The sequence below is a fragment of the Jaculus jaculus genome, chromosome 10, assembly GCF_020740685.1.
Source record: "Jaculus jaculus isolate mJacJac1 chromosome 10, mJacJac1.mat.Y.cur, whole genome shotgun sequence".
NCBI classification, from domain to species: Eukaryota; Metazoa; Chordata; class Mammalia; order Rodentia; family Dipodidae; genus Jaculus; species Jaculus jaculus.
The window spans coordinates 23,060,407-23,074,347 of record NC_059111.1 but is presented as its reverse complement, the minus strand read 5'-3'; the positions used below and the strand labels follow the sequence as shown (position 1 = coordinate 23,074,347).

General features: G+C 50.9%; 1 protein-coding gene across 2 annotated transcripts in view; it reads right to left on the bottom strand.

Moving 5' to 3' along the window:
• Lingo1 (leucine rich repeat and Ig domain containing 1) overlaps positions 1-13,941 on the bottom strand; it is a 230,457-nt gene that overhangs the window by 80,524 nt on the left and 135,992 nt on the right. The gene's annotated exons all lie outside the window — the stretch shown is intronic.

Below are 13,941 nucleotides of genomic sequence, written 5' to 3'. Positions count from 1 at the left end.
GTTCCGGGGCTCAGTCTTTGCCCTGGACCCTGGGCCCACCCCCAGCTGTTCCTTGTCTCAGTTGTGAAGAGGGCCCCCGTTTTCCTGCCAGCAAAGCCCCACAATCCCTTTTGGAAACATCTTTCTCACAATCCTGGCTACCTAGTAAGGGAAGGTCAGACCTTGACCCCAAGACCAGCAGTGCTTCCAAGTCCTGTGGCCCTGACAAAGGGCTCTAGGGAACCCCACACTCTGCTCTGCCCTTTCACAGCCCAAGCCGACACCTCTGGCGGGAAGCCAGGCTGTGGTGATGGCACATGTGGCCTCTTCCAGAGCTGCTGGCCTTTGGCAAGTCGCCACCTCTTCGGGCTTCAGGCTGCTCTCAGAGCTCAGAGCTGCTCCGTTTCTCCCTGGCTCCATAATAAGGCACGAGGACAGAGGTCACAGTCACAGCACACTCGGGACCCCTGGAAATGCTCCCAGACCAACAGTGGCCGCTCAAGCATTCCACACTGAGCCCAGTGCTCTGCGTCTGCTCAGCCAGTCAATGTGGGGACCACCAGTCACCCACGAAACCAACACGTGCGCAGTGAAACTCACTGATTTTCTTTCTTTTTTTTTTTTAATTTTAGAGAGAGACAGAGAATTGCTGCACCAGGGCCTCGGCCACTGCAATCACACTCCAGACGCTTGCGTCACCTAGTGGCATGTGCGACCTTGTGCTTGCCTCACCTTTGTGCATCTGGCTTACGTGGGATCTGGAGAGTTGAACATGGTTCCTAAGCCTTCGCAGGCAAGTGGCTTCACCACTAAGCCATCTCTCCAGCCCTGTTTTATTTTATTTTATTTTATTATTTTTTATTCTGTTCTTTTTGAGGTAGGGTCTCACTCTGCTTCAGGCTGACCTGGAATTCACTATGTACTCTCAGGGTGGCCTCGAACTCATGGCAATCCTCCTACCTCTGCCTCCCGAGTGCTGGGATTAAAGGTGTGTGCCACCATGCCCGGCCTGTTTTGTTTTTATTTTTATTTTTTTACTTTTTTTATTTTCACAATTTTTATTAACATTTTCCATAATTATAAAAAATATGTCATGGTAATACCTCCCCTCCCACACTTTCCCCTTTGAAATTCCATTCTCCATCATATTACCTCCCCATCTCAATCATTGTACTTACATACATACAACACCAACCTATTAAGTACCCTCCTCCCTTCCTTTCTCTTCCGTTTATATCTCCTTTTTAACTTACTGCCAGCCTGTTTTATTTTAATAACTTACATTTTAATTTAAATAGCCCACATGTGACTAGCAGCTACCATTCTGGTCAACACATCTAGACCAAGCCATACCCACCTCCAAGCCACAGTCCATGGAAGAACTGAGTTTCGGAAGAGGGAAAAGACTTGTTCACAATCACACAGCAAGAGGCTGGCAAAGGCTAGAAGTCCTGACACGCCCATTCTCTCTTTATCTGCCTCTTTCTCTCTCTTTCTTAAATAAATAAATAAAAATGTACAAAAAAAATGCCCCTGAGATCATCTGGGAAAACTGTTCCCAGAAGGAAAACCTTCCAAGCACATAACTGTTTGCTATGTTATTAATAATAACAAGACATGGGAACCTCCTAACCGTCCCACAGTAGAGATGACAAACTGAATCTTGTCCTCCCTCCTCAACAGAGTAGAACTCAGCAATTTAGAAATGATCAAGGGCGGGGGGGACTTGGGAAATGGCTTAGTGGTTACTGCATTTGCCTGCGAAGCCTAAGGACTTGGGTTCAATTCCACATAAGCCTGATGCACAAGGGGCCACATGCGTAGGGCAAGGGTGACCTCAGATGGCCATGGCCTCCAAGCAGACAGTATCAATCCACAGGTGGACTAGCTGAGACCCAAGAGGTGAAGATCTCACTAGAGTCATGTGCATGTTCATCCTCCACTCATGGAGGGCTTTAGACTCAGGCCTGCCCATGCTTGTGGTTTAAAGGGCCAGTGAGGGGCTGTAGAGATGACCTAGTGGTTAAGGCACTTGCCTGCAAAGCCAAAGGACCCAGGTTCAATTCCCCAGGACCCACATAAGCCAGATGTGCAAGGTGGTACATGCATCTGGAGTTCATTTGCAGCAGCAAGAGGCCCTGGTGTGCCCATTCTCTCTCTCTGCATCTATTACATGCCTCTTTTTTTCCCCTCTCTCTCAAATAAATAAAAATAAAATATTTAAAAAGCAAGTGATTCCCGGCCTATGTACACATGTGCACACATAACCACTGTGTCATTAGAAATATTTAGGGGCTGGAGAGATAGCTTAGTGGTTAAGTGCTTGCCTGTGAAGCCTAAGGGCCCTGGTTCGAGGCTTGATTCCCCAGGACCCATGTTAGCCAGATGCATAAGGGGGCGCATTCATTTGGAGTTGGTTTGCAGTGGCTGGAAGCCCTGGTGCACCCATTCTCTCTCTCTCTCTCTGTTGCTCTCAAATAAATAAAAATAAACAAATATATATTTAGGCCTAGGCCAGTCATGGTGGTACACGCCTTTAATCCCAGCACTCGGGAGGCAGAGGTAGAAAGATTGCCATGAGTTCAAGGCTACCCTGAGACTACACAGTGAATTCCAGTTCAGCCTGGGATAGAGTGAGACCATGCCTTGAAAAAAAAAAAAAATTAGGCCCAGATATCCATGATCTCACAATGCCTGACAAGAGCATAGAAGGAAAAGATCATGACATCAAAATAAAAGAGAGACTGATTGAGAGGGGGAGGAGGTATGATGGAGAGTGGAGTTTCAGAGGGGAAAGTGTGTGGGGGGAATTACCATGGGTTATTGTCTACAATTATGGAAGTTGTCAATAAAAATAAATTAATTAAAAATAAAATTAAGCTGGGTGTAGTGGTACACGCCTTTAATCCCACACTTGGGAGGCAGAGGTAGGAGGATTGCCAAGAGTTCAAGCCACCCTGAGGCTACATAGTGAATTCCAGGTCAGCCTGAGCTAGAGTAAGACCCTACTTCAGAAAACCAGAATAAATAAATAAATTAATTAATTAAATAAAAATATTTAGGGGCTGGGGAGATGGCTTAGTAGCTAAGGCACTTAACTGAGAAGCCTAAGGACCCATATTTGACTCCAGATCCCATGAAAGCCAGATGCACAAGGAGACACAAGAGCAAGGCAAGGTCGCGCATGCGCACCAGGTGGCACATGCATCTGGAGTTCAACTGCAGTGGCTGGTGGCACTGGCATGCCAATTCTCCCTCTCTCCCTCTTTCTCATTAAAAAAAAAAAAAAAAAAAACAGAAAAGCTGGGCATGGTGGCACATGCCTTTCATCCCAGCACTCGGGAGGCAGAGGTAGGAGGACCGCCATAAGTTCGAGGCCAGCCTGAGACTCCATAGTGAATTCCAGGTCTGCCTGGGCTAGAGTGGGATCCTACTTCAAAAAACCAAAAAAAAAAAAAAAAAAAAACCCACAAAAAATATTTAGCTTGCACGCCTGTGTGTAGAGTAGGTGTGTTCTGCACGTGGTGTTTGCACATGTTGTACAGACGTGTGACTCCTGCGCACCCGTGCAGAGGCTGGAGGAGAATGTCAGCACCCTTTTCTTATCCCTCGTCCATGAATTTCCCTGGGACGGAGGTCTCTCCCTCAACCCAGAGCTGCTGTCTGTCAGCAAGCCCCGAGTCTGCTCCCCAGGGACTAGGGCGACAGAGCTGCAGGCCACGCCCAGCTTTTAAGTTGCTTCCAGAGAGTCAGACGTGGTCTCTTGCCTGAGCGGTAAGCACTCTTCCTAACTGCTGGGCTATTTCCGCAGCCCTCGCTGCATCATTAACGGCCACTTGTAACCAGAACTGCCTCACCTTCCATGTCCTTTGCGTGTTTCTCTGTCACTTGTTCATTTGCAAAATCCTTGTCTGCATATACTGAGCACTAGGTGTATTGCAGGGGCTGAAAACTCCCTGGGGCACGTGACCGATGAGTCTGGTAGGGTCACGAGGGCAAGGGTGCAAAACACAAGCAGATAAACAGACAAGACACTTCTCAAGACAGACAAGTGGAGATCCTAACACCTTGCAATGGGGAAGAGATGGGGCTGTCCTAGCCAGAGGGCTGGGGAGGTCTTCCTGATGAAGTCACGTGGAACTTAGGGCACAGAAAACAGGGCCATGAGGAGGCTGGGACCATCGGGGGCCAAGGTGAGGGCTTTGGCTGTCATCCCAAGTGCAAGGAAAAAAAAAAAATCACTGGGGAGCCGGGCGTGGTGGCGCATGCCTTTAATCCCAGCACTCGGGAGGCAGAGGTAGAAGGATCGCCATGAGTTCGAGGCCACCCTGAGATGACACAGTTAATTCCAGGTCAGCCTGGACTAGAGTGAGACCTTACCTCGAAGAAAAAAAAAAAAAGAAAGAAAAAGAAATCACTGGGGAGTTTGAACCAGGGAAGTACAATGACAGTTTCTTCATTGTTAAGTCCTCTCGTGGGCTGGAGAGATGGCTTGGGGTTAAGGTACTTGCCTGCAAAGCCCAAGGACCCAGGTTCAATTCCCCAGTATCCATGTAAAACCAGATTTACAAGGTGGCGCATGCGTCTGGCGTTTGTTTGCCGTGGCTAGAGGCCAGGGAGTGCACATTCTCTCTATCTATCTATCTGCCTCTCTCTCTTTCAAATAAATAAAATATTTAAATAAAAATTTTTTAAAAGTCCTCTTGAGCTGCCACATGGAGCCTGGATGGCTCCCCAGAGACAGGGGGACAATGGTTGGCTGTCACAGTCACCCAAGGAGGAGGAGATAAGGCTTGTGGGCACCGAGGGGGGAGGATGATCACTACAGCTGCCCCACCAGCAGCTTTCTGATGCATTGGCTGAGGGCGTGGGGTAAGGAGACTCCACAGCCTGATCCACAGACACGCACTGCTCTTACAAGCAGACCCCGCATTAAAAATAACTGTGGAAAATAGCAAACAGATGCGCCGCCCATGGAGCCACCCACCTCTCCTGAGTCTCAGTCCCTTTGGGGGCGCATCTTCCTTCCCGAGCCCCTGTTTTGTTCCCTGGTTCCATGCTTGGCACACAAGAAAGACGCAGAGAGCGGGGCCTCACCTTCAGACTGGCAGGAGATAGGGCTGTCCATAGACATAGACATGGCCGAGCAGAACAGGAGAGGTGCTGGCCCAGGGCAGTGCCCGGCCAGGCCGGCTGGAGATCACACTCAGAGAGGAGCACCAGGGAGGACTGTGGGCCCGAGGATGAGGAGCAACACGAAGGAGGGGGGCTCCAAGTGGGCTGTCCTGGATTTGAGCCCTGACCCTCTCTTGCTAGCTATGGAGTCTGGGTTCATTATTTCATTTCTGAAGGCTCCATTCTCTCATGTTTATTTTTTAAAAATTATTTATTTGACTTATTGAGAGAGAGAGACAGAATGGGCATGCCAGGGTCTCTAGCCACTGTGAAAAAACTCCAGACACATGCACCACCTTGTGCATCTAGCTTACGTGGGTACTGGGGAATGGAACCTGGGTCCTTAGGCTTCACAGACAAGTGACTTAACAGCTAAGCCATCTCTCCAGCCCCATTCTCTCATCTTTAACCCACCAGCCACGTCCTCCCACACAAAGCTGGATGGACAGTGGTGAGATGACAGGTGTCAAGAACTGGCATTTATAAATATCATCGCCCTGCCCCTGTGGTTCCCAAAAGGGAGCTAACAGTCAGACTGGGCTTGGACTAGCTGTGGTTTCCAGGCTGTTCTAGTCAGTACTAGAAATGCCACACAGAATAGTAGAAAAGACAGCGGCAAGCCTGAGAAAACCACGCAGTTCCCTCCCAGTCTTTTTAAAATTAAATTCTTTGTCTTTTTCTTTGAGAGAGTGAGACAGAGAGAGAGAAGAAGAACTGGTGCACCAGGGCCTCAGCCACTGAAATCAAACTCCAGACTCTTGTGCCACCTAGTGGACCTGTGTGATCTTGCGCTCGCCTCACCTTTGTGTGTCTAGCTTACGTGGGATCTGGAGAGTCGAACATGGGTCCTTAGGCTTCCCAGGCAAGTGTCTTAACCACTAAGCCATCTCTCCAGCCCCTCCCTCCCAGTCTTACAGGGAAAGCTGTGTATTTGACAATGAAAAGACTCCAGCCATAACAAGACCCTCGTGACTTTCTTATGGATAGACAGAAACCTAGAGGCTGGATATTTCATTGTTAAAGAGCCATGCTTAAGCCTGTGGGGTGAGTGGATCAGACTGGGCTCCTGGGAACTCTCATTAGGTCTCTTATGGGACCTCCCATAAGGGGACTCTCCCGGGAGGCTCTCATGAGGGATCTTTTATGGGCATTGGCAAGGCTGGTCCAATATGTTGTCAGGAACAAGATTCAGATGGAGTCTAGAGGGTCAATCTAGCCTGGAAAGATCAATGGTGGAGCAAGTTCCTCTGCTTAAAGCCCTCCACTTGCCCTGTGAATAGGTAAAGGAGACAAGAGAGCTTCTAGACTATAGGTGGGTCCTGTGAGTAGCTACAAGGACCAGCTTTGAGTAGAGCCTGTGAGAATCAACTGGTAGATTGAAGGTCTCAGGCTATGGTGACCTGTCACTTGATCCAGCTACCTCCAAGGTAGCCAGACCCTGATCTCCATGTGCCTGTCAGAAGGTCTGCTCAGAGAGGCCCTGTAAGGAAAAGGAGCCTATGTCTTGACCCCTGCCAAAGCCTCGGGGGCCTGGATAGGACTTCAGATCTCTGACAAAATGGCATAACATTTATGGGTCCAAGCCAGTGAGAAAGGATTCCAGAGAGACAGACCTCCACCCAGCCTTTGAAGCAGTGAGCTCTCTGTCTCCAAGAGCATCCAACGGGAGGTCTGGGGACAAAGTACATTGGGTGGAAATTTGCACTCAATGGGGATGTCACTTCCTACCATGTGTTTCTTTATTTCCACCAATGTACAAATCAGGGCTAGACTGTATGGGTCAAAGTGGACGTGACAGGCAGAAGGGAAGGTAAACGAGAGTCTGAGACAGTAGTCACTCCTATTATTACATTTGACAGCACAGAAAAACCTCCCACCTATTCTCCCACTGGAATCTTTGCCCACACTAGCAGGCAGACAGGAAAAGATATATAATCCTATTTCACAGAGAAAACTGAGGCCCAGGGCTAGAGAGATAGCTCAGTGGTTAAAGGTACTTGCTTGAAAACACACTGGGTTCAATTCTCTACTACCGACATAAAGCCGGATGCATGAAGTGGCGCACGCATCTAGAGTTCGTTTATAGTGGCTAGAAGCCCTGGTGTGCCTATTTCTTTCCCTCTCTCTCTCTCTCTCTCTCCATCCTTCCCCCTTGCAAATCCATTAAAATAAAAACTGAAGCCCAGAGGGGAAATGGGATCAACTCAGGGTCTCACAGCACATTAGCCTCCTATTAGCTCCTCAATGGCCTCTCACCTGGAGACCTTCTCATCTCCTATCCCCAAGTTTCTCTCCTGTGTCTTCCAAGAGCAGGAACCTCCCCATACCACAGGGCTTCCCCAGCTACCAAGACCCACATACTGCAGATTACACGCTTTATGTCCACCTACCAAGAACCTGGGGGAGAGGGGTCCCAGCCTGGAAGGTTCCTGTCTTTGCTTACATGGGCCCTGGCTTCCATTCTTCCCTCAGTGGTCTTGCCACAGCTCCTTGAGTTGGTTTCTTTCTCTCTTTTTTAATATTTTATTTATTTATTTATTTGAGAAAAAGAGGCAGAGAGAAAGAAAATGGGCCTCCAGCCACTGCACACAAACTCCAGACACATGGTCCTTATTGTGCATCTGGCTTATGTGGCTCCTGGGGTATTGAACCAGGGTCCGTAGGCTTCTCAGGCAAGTGTCTTAACCACTAAGCCATTTCCCCAGCCCTAAGTTGGTTTCTTTAAACCAAATTTGGGTCAAACACTGGGCTTCTCTCTCTCCCAAGTGCCTGGTAGCTGTGGCCTAGGGGGGATTCCCAGAGCCCATGTGGCCAGACCCTCTCTTACCCTTGCCTTCCTGGGGAGCTGTGGGCTGGAAGACCTGGGTGTGACCCTCAATGACACTGCACCACATATCAAGCCCTCAGGATGAGCTTGGGAGGCCAGTGGCACCACCTCCATTTTACACACAAGGTCATGCATGCTCACAGACACAAGGGGTCCTGTCCAAATCCAATGCAGGAAATTAAACAGAAAGGGGTTGTGAGTGCTGGCGTCTGGATTTGACTCCATGACTGGCTGATTCCACAGACGAGGTACTTTCTCACGTTCCCGGTAGGCATGTGAGGCAGTGCGAGCAGCCTGCTGACCAGACGGGGGGACGGAGTGGGTACAAGGAGACGTTGAGATGAGAGGGCAGAGTGGACAAGCCAATCCTGCCGGGCCATGAAGAGCCGCTTTGGAAGCCACCTTCTTGATCTGTGGAGGGCTGACCGCTGCCCCCGCCATCACCTGCCCTCAGGTCTAGCCACCGGGGTCCACCTAGGTCCATTCCCAGGTGCCCAGGCTGCCCATCACCGAGGATGCTCCCTAGTTAGCAACACTCCCACCCCATTTGTCAAGAAGGACAAGCCAAGCAGACCCCTGCGGGTTAGCCTGGGGCAGGGAGCTGGGCATGAAGGATGGAAGGGCCAGAGCTGGCCTTGAGCAAGGCCATCTGCCGGCCTCCATCTGCCCATGCCTGGCCGGAGGGTCTAGCCGCCCACTGTCCCTCGGCCTCACATGGCTGAGCTAGTGATCTGAGCCAGTCAGGTGTCCCCATGCCCGGATGGCATCTGAACATAATCAGTCTGTCCCCTAGAGCATGCAGGGTTTAAGCAACAGCCTTCCGCCTGAATATGTAAGAAGAAAATAACTTTAAAAAAAAAAAAAGGAAAGAAAGGAAGGGAGGGAGGAAGAAATCTGGCAAAGCAAGAGGAGGAAGACAGGGAGGGAGAAAGCTTCCCCATCACTGCAGTCAAGGTCACAGGCACCAGCACAGCGCGGGAACTGGCAAGGAGTCTTTAATCTGGGAGTTCAGGCTGCGGAAACTATCCGCTTGAAGCTGGAGTACATTTACTGCCCTGAATGATCTGTCGGCTTCTATTAGGCTAAATATCTCTGTATAATAGGGAATAATCTTCCAAAGAGGCAAACTGCCTGCCTCTCAGGGGCGGGGCCTCTCATCGTGAGGGCTCTCCCGTGGGGAGGGCAGGACCACCCTGGAAGGTTGTCCCCCGACCCCACCGACACACACACCTTATCCCATCCTCACCCACCCACCCCAATCCCCGGAAAGCCACTGTCAGCAGCCGTTCCGCCTCTTGTGGTGTGGCAGCTGCCAGCCTCCCTTCCCCTCTCTTTTCCTCTCAGAAGCCGAGAAGGTCAGGGTCAAGGTTTGACTATGTAGCTGGTCAGCCAGGTGATCTTGAGCACATCTGGACCTCTTTAAGCCTCTGTTTCTCCATCTTTTAGATGGACCAAATTATACCCACTGGCCATGCTGGCAGAGGGTGTGAGGATGGCATAGAGCCCAGCACAGAACAGGCAGCTCTGCCTACCCGGAAGACCTTGCGCTCTTTGTCTATTGCGTCACCTAGACACGACCACCTCCTCCAGGAAGCTTCCCTGACCCCTATCCATGAATCCCTCCCTGCTCGACACCTGCAGTCGGACCCTCCCAATTTCTGGTGGTTGGACGGGGGGCACTTTCTCCTTCTCACCCCACTCCGCCCTACCCCACACAGAGGTCTGGGCACCCCAGTACAAGACACCGGGTCTGGTGGGAGCTGGGTGGCAGATGTGGTGGCTTTTCAGGCAAGGGATGGCCCACAGAACAGTGGCACTCAGAGGAAGGCAGCCGGCACCTACGGGAGGCTGGTCAGAAACCCCAGGACCCGGTTCTGTGTGAGCAGGACACCGCCAAATCGTCAGCAAGACTGGGCAGGGGACAAGGCAAAGTTAGGACCAGGCCAGAGCACCGTGGGGGTGGGGTTCTGTGCTGGCTCTGTGCCCAGGGCAGTGCAATGAAAGGTCCCAGGGGTGAGCAGGGGCGAGGCCGACCTGTGCAGCAAGGACCAGACAGCTCTAGCTGGGTGGGCAGTAAGGCACCAGGTAGGGCAAGGATTCTGCAGACCAGACCCCAGTTTATATCCATTAGGGCCCCCACAACTTCTCCATCAAGTCCCTGAGACCGTTCAAGGCCCTTCACTGCAGATGTAGCTCGTGCTGGTAGAGGGCACATGGCTTTCCCAGGGGGGGATACCAACACAGGGGTCCTTTAAGCGAAATGCCTATAGCCTATGGAATCCACAGAAAGGAAGGCCACCCCCAGGATCTAAGGAGGTACGCTGTACACTGTCCCCACCGCAGGTCTCAAGTTCTGGACTACAGTGCTCACAGCCTAAGAGGGTTGCTCACCCATTCGTTTGTTCATTCATCCATCCATCCATCCATCCATTCAGCAAATGCTCTCTAATGCTTTGGGAGAACTAAGAGCATATTAAAAAAAAAGAAACAAAACCCAAGATCCTGCCTCAGGACTCTCATAGACATTATAATGGGGCCATTGGGAAAACAAGAGATAACTGGGGTTGCATGAGTGGAAAAGCCCAAGGGGTTTGGGAACGTGGTATGGGTTGTCCAGTCCAGGGCTGGGGATCAGGAAAGGTTCTAGGGGAGGGATTTCTGAAAGGTGTTGGAAGCGGGAGCAGTGGTGTAACCTAAGCTGAGGCTCTCTCTTGCTGGAGCAACGAGCTGCTCTGCAATTGGCTGGAGAGAGATGATCCCCAGTTCCCAGGGGCTGAGGGGTTTTGTTCCTATCTCCAGAGCCATCAAGTGCTGAAAGGCTTTAAGTAGGAAGTGGCTGGGGATCCAATTTGCGCTTCAGAAAGCTCAGTTGACTGCCATCAGGTGGAAGACGGGTTACTCAGAAAAGGAGGCGGTGAGCCAAGCAGGACAGAGGCAGGGGCGGGGGAGGGGGGGCCTCGTCCAGGGCAGGGTTGGAAAGGAGGGGCAGGCGCGCAGTGAGGGCTGAGCTCCCAGTACCTGACGTCCCCCTGAGCATCACACGTGCCTGATGTACAAGCAACACTGCTAAGCTTTGCCAAGCCCCTCTAAGACACTGGTTGCTTTGCTTTACACAAGGCTCCAGTGGCACAGGCGAGCCAGGAACTTGCTACTTAGTTCATCGATTCAACAAACATCTGTTGAGGGGCCCACTTACTATGTCCCAAGCACCATTCTGGCCCATGTGAAGAGGAAACTGAGACTTTGAAAAATACTGCCTGGGGGGCTGGAGAGATGGCTTAGTGGTTAAGCGCTTGCCTGTGAAGCCTAAGGACCCTGGTTCGAGGCTCGATTCCCCAGGACCCACGTTAGCCAGATGCACAAGGGGGCGCAGTCCTCTGGAGTTTGTTTGCAGTGGCTGGAAGCCCTGGCACGCCCATTCTCTCTCTCTTTCTCTCTCTCTGACTCTTTCTCTCTCTCTGCCTGTATCTCTCAAATAAGCAAATAAAATAAACAAAAAAAAATTAAAAAAAAAATACTGCCTGGGGAGTTCCAATCAGCAATACTGGCTTGGAGATGTCGTCCAGAGCTGGGAAAGATCCTGGCACGATGCCAGACAGGAGCTATAGGAACAGGTACCTGGTGAGGAGTGAGTCATGCAGAATCAGGATGAGAGAAACACTGGAGGGTGGCATGGCCACAGGGAAGGATGCTGGCCTCTAGAGCTGGTAAGGATGGCAGTGGCATAGGACAGAAATGGTGAGGTAATTAGGCCCGAAGGAGGCAGCCCAAGAGAACTGGTGCACTTGGAGTCTCACGTCAGGGGACCATCCTTTAAAGTCCTCAGAGGTGTTTAGTTCCCTCAAGGCTCTGGAGCCTGGGAAAGGCAATTCCAGGACTACTGGCTATTAATGGGAGGACGGACTTCAGGGCAGGGCTCCAGCATCATCCTTTAACACACCGTGCTCCCTGGCTCAAATGTCTTGTCCTCTCTGGCCTCCAGTTGCCCATCTGCAACATGACGTGTCCAGGCCTACAGGCTGGGGGACTCCTCACACCACAGTGGAGAGGCCACAGACAAGATGTCTCTCCCAATCCCAAGGGCAGACTCACACCTGTGACTCTACCCTGCACCCCGGGGCTTGGGGAGAAGGTCTGTATTTTTTTTAAGATTTATTTTTATTTATTTATTAGAGACAATAGGGAGAGAATGGGCGTGCCAGGGCCTCTAGCCACCGCCAACGAACTCCAGACGCATGTGCCACCTTGTGGATCTGGCTTACGTGTTGTCCTGGAGAATGGAAGCTGGGTCCTTAGGCTTCGCAAGCATCTGCCTAAACTGCTAAGACATCTCTCCAGCCCAAAGGTCTGTGTTTTTTAGATGCTCTCCTGGTTAGAAAGTAGCAACTGCTGACTGCGTGTTTGTGCAATACTCCATGGCCTTCCTACATCTTCTCAACTGAGGCCCCAGTGTAGACACAAGTGTGGTAGCTTGAGCATGTGTCCTCATTGGTGTCACTGGGGGGTGGATCCTGGGGCCCAGCCCAAAGGTGTGTTTGGGGGCAGATCTAAATTCCAGCCCAAAGGTGTGCAGAGAGGCGTGAGCTCTGGGGATTCTGCTTGCTGCTGGTTTTGTGTTTGCTGGCTGGTCATGGCGTTTCACTCTCTCTGCTTGGATCTATAAAATGGAACCAGTTTCTTTCACCATGGATGAAGCTTCCCTGGGTCTGTAAACTTGAAATAAATCCCTTTCTCCCATAAGACTGTGTTGGGTTGAATGTTTATCCCAACATTGTGGAACTGTCTACAAGTACTCTAATTTTCTTTCTTTTTAAAAGTTTTTAAAAAACATTTTATTTGCATTTATGCATTTGAGAGACAGAGGGGAGGGGAGAATGGGTGCACCAGGGCCTCCAGCCACTGTAAACAAACTCCAGAGACATGTGCCACCTTGTGAATCTGGCTTATGTGGGTCTTGAGGAATCAAACTTGAGTCCTTTGGCTTTGCAGGCAAGCACCTTAACCAATAAGCAATCTATCCAGCCCCTGATTTTCTTTCTTACAAAATATTTTTATTGAGCAAGGCGTGGCGGCGCACGCCTTTCATCCCAGCACTTGGGAGGCAGAGGTAGGAGGATTGCCGTGAGTTCGAGGCCACCCTGAGACTCCATAGTCAATTCCAGGTCTGCCTGGGCTAGAGTGAGACCCTACCTTGAAAAGCCATATATATATATATTCATATATATATATATATATATGAATGTATGTATGTATATAACTTTTACTAATTTATTTGCAAGGAGAGAAAGAATGAATGGTTGCTCCAGGGCCTCTTGCCACCGCAAAGGAGCCCCAGATGCATGCCCCACTTACTTTGTGCATCTGTCCCCACATGGGTACTGGGGAACCAAACCCAAGCTGAGCCATCTCCCCAGCCCAAATATTCTCATTTTCTGTGTGAGGAAATACTGACGTTCAGACACGAGAAGCAGGCCACGGTCCCTAGGCAGAGCTGTGGGCATGCCCCCTTGGGTGTGGTTTGACTCAGCACCCTAGACTTGCACTAGGGCCCACACTGACGGCCCCCCACCAGCTCCCTGGTGCCTGTTTTCTTCAAACCCCTCCCCCTTCCTGCACTCTACCCAGCTCCTCCCTGGCATCCCGGATTCCAGCTTCGCAGACCTCTTCTGAGGCCCCGGCCCGGCCATGACCAGGTCGTGGGCTGCAGCGTGCAAACTCTTGACATAAGCCTCATGTGTGGGGCGGGGTCGTCCCTCTCCTTATTCTGTTGAACGCTGGGCACACAGAGGGCACCAGTGGGAACTCGCAGGCTTTGGCCAAGCTAGTGAAAATGCAACCGAGCTGGAAGCTTTTAGGCCACTGCTTTGTCCCCGTGTGCTGGGAAGAGAGCTGCTCTGTCCCTCTTGCAGGTCCTCAGGGGCTGAGAAGCTATGGCGAGGAGCTGAGCCTTCCCCGCGTCA